Below are 3,384 nucleotides of genomic sequence, written 5' to 3' on the forward strand. Positions count from 1 at the left end.
TATGACATAAAAAAAGGATGTGTTAAAAGGAAGGCTTTGGAGCAGAAGAAACAGACTACACCAAAGAGAGTAATCAACTCTACACAGCTAAGAAGTGAGGCATGGGGTGTGTGTGTGTGTGCATGTGTGCGCGCGTGTGCGTGTGTATGTGTATGTGCGTGTGCGTGTGTGCTGCTTTGGGGAGAGGGGCATATAGCCAAGAATTAGGTAATTGAGGATGGTCTGGTCCATCCTCTTGCCTCCATCCCAGCATGCTGAGATTGCAGATCTGCACTAACATAATCCTTTTGCAGTGCTGGGAATCCACTGGTTCTTCAAGTATGTTCGGCAAAGCACTCTACCAACTGAACTCCATCCTAAAACCCTGGTGTGAGTTTTAGAACAAGTCTTTACTATTATTAGAAGTTCAAATGCTAATTGGTAGGTTATCTTAACAGCTTTTCAGTTTTTATTCCTTAAATATTGACTTGGTTACAAATGGATAACTTCAGAAGAAACTATCTTCTAGATACAACAACTAGTCATAATGTCCAGTTGCTATGTAACCAAGAAAGCCCAGGACAAGACTGAATTCATTAACTGGAGTTTAGTGTAGGCAATAGCTTTAGACTTGAGAGACATTGCTGGTTGACACATTTGCCCTTCTAGAAAATACAGTTCTCAGGTGATGGCAACCCCCTAGGAAGACCAATAGTATCAACTAACCTGGACTCCTGGGAGCTCCCAGAAACTAAGGCACTAACCAAAGAGCATACACAGTCTGGTCCATGTGTTGTCCCCCCCACCCCCCGCCCCCGGCATATATGTAGCAGAAGACTGCCTTGTCTGGCCTCATTGGAAAGGATACGCCTAATCCTTTAGAGCACTCAGGAGACAGAATCAGGAGGATTGCTCCAAGCCCATGGCCAGCCTGGTCTACATGATAAGTTCCAGACCATCCTGGGCTACATAGTAAGACCCTGTCACAAACAAGCCAGCCAACTGACAAACATCCATCACATGATATTACCATGCTCCAAGATTTAAATGTACACAAGAGTACAATTGATACATCCTTGCTACATAAGTTATAAAAGGTATTTCAAGAATTGTCAGTGGGCCAATGAAATGCCTCAGTGGATAAAGGCGCTTGTGGAGTAAGCCTGTAAACTGGCCTCAGATCCCCGGGACCCCCCTGAAGATGGAGAGAGAGAACTGGGTCCATACAGTTGACCTGAGACCTTCACATGTACGCTGAAGCATGCTCACACACACCACAGTAGTAAATACATGAATACATACATGTTTTTTTTTGTTTTTTTTTTAATTCTCAATGCTTAGTTTCAGTAACATAATAGAAGTTTTTGTTCTTGCTTGCTTGTTGTGTTGGTTTGGTTTGGTTTGGTTGAGACAGGGCTGCTCTATAGCCCTGGCTGGCCCAGAAGTCACTTAGGTAGATCAAGCTGGTCTCAAAGCCACAGAGATCCACCTGCCTCTGCCTCACCCGCCAAGTTCTGAAATTAAAGCCGTGCACCACCATCCTCAGCTTAGGAAGATATTTCTGAGCTCTGAGCTGGGCGGGTGGTTTATACTGAGGCAGTGCTCCCTGATTCTCCGAGTAAGTTAAATATTGTTATTGGTATGCTCATTTTTTACTGATTCTTTACTGGGGTTGTGGGGTTTGGATCCAAGGCTTTGTTTACATCAGACAAACACTTTTAACATTAAGTTACACTCCTAGCCCCATGTAAAAATCAGACAGAAAGTTTCAGTATTTCAGTGTTGCCCATTCTGGCTTCTACTCCGGGCTTAGGGGATCTTGCTGCCTCAGGCTCCTGACCAGCTGGGGCAACATCGGCACCACAACACCTTTCCACAGTTAAACACATTTCACTATGGAGAATGGTTTTAAAACATCAATAGACAAACTTCAAAAGTTTATTACACCCAGAAAATACCTTATATATATTTAACCTGAGTTAATTTAATTTGCTTCTCTTAACAAGCAAAAAAGGAGGAGGAAGAGGAGGAGAAGGAGAAGGAAAGAAGAAGAAGAAGAAGAAGAAGAAGAAGAAGAAGAAGAAGAAGAAGAAGAAGAAGAAGAAGAAGAAAAAAAGAAGAAGAAGAAAAGAAGAAGAAAAGAAGAAGAAAGAAAGAAAGAAAGAAAGAAAGAAAGAAAGAAAGAAAGAAAGAAAGAAAGAAAGAAAAAGAAAGAAAGGAAGGAAGGAAGAAAGAAAGGAAGAAAGAAAAGTGAGGCATTAGGCTTAAACCCTGGCTAGGAGCTGGAAGCTTTTGACTGAAGTGTAACATAGTGACACAATAAGGAAGCATATTTAGTAGACTGAGAGATGGCTCAGGGGTTAAGAGCACTTGCTGTTTCTACAGAGGACCCAGGTTCAAGTCCCAGAACCTACATAGTGAGTTAAAACCATCTGTAACTCCAGTTCCAGGGGATCCAACAGACACCCTCTCTGACCTCCAAAAGCTCCCCTTATGCTTACAGTGCATGTGCAAACACTCAGGCAAGACACTCACATACATAAAGTAAATATATATACCATCTGTATATATGTGTATGTAATATATAATTATATCTATAATTATATAATATCGTCTATAATAACATAGAATATATTGTAACATTGTATAATTATAATACATATTATATATATGCATACATACATACATACATACAAGCATGTGTACATAATGGGCTCTGTCCCCAGTTTCTGGCATGGAGAGTCTAGAACATTTCTAACTTTTTTAATGGTGTGACTAAAACAAACATCTTTTATGGTCACAGTTGCCCTTTTTGGTTTCCTCTACTTTGTATTTTAAAAAACGACTCTGTCAATTTATTTGTGGGATGGAAAGAATGTACAGAGATCAGACAAAACTTGCAGGAGTGGCCTTTGGGTCCTGGGACAGACAGAACTCAAATTGTCAGGCTTGCATGGAAGCACCTCTACCCCTGGGCCGTGTCACCAGCCCAGTTTCCTCTACTCCTAATCCGCTAAGGAACAAAAAGGCAGGAAGGAGCCTGTACTCTGGGGGACTAGCCAAGTCTAGCCTGAGAGGCCTGGGTGCCATAGCAACAAGCTGGTACTTTCCTTCCCTGCCTAGCAAATCAAACACAAAAGCATTATGGAAAACAGCTTTGTCTGGGGCCAGGCAGGACAGCACACATCTGTAATGTCAGTCCTGACATGACAATGTCAGTCCTCCTGAGGTGGAGGCAGGATGATCTGAACTTCTGCTTACACAGTCAGGTAAAGTCCAGCCTGGACTCTATGAGCTCTCATCTCGGAACAAATTTCCTAAACTGGTTTTAGTGTCACATGCCTTGAATTCCAGAATTTGTTTTTTTTTTAAATTTTTAATATTTTTTATTACGTATTTTCCTCA

The sequence above is a fragment of the Mus caroli genome, chromosome 9, assembly GCF_900094665.2.
Source record: "Mus caroli chromosome 9, CAROLI_EIJ_v1.1, whole genome shotgun sequence".
NCBI lineage: Eukaryota > Metazoa > Chordata > Mammalia > Rodentia > Muridae > Mus > Mus caroli.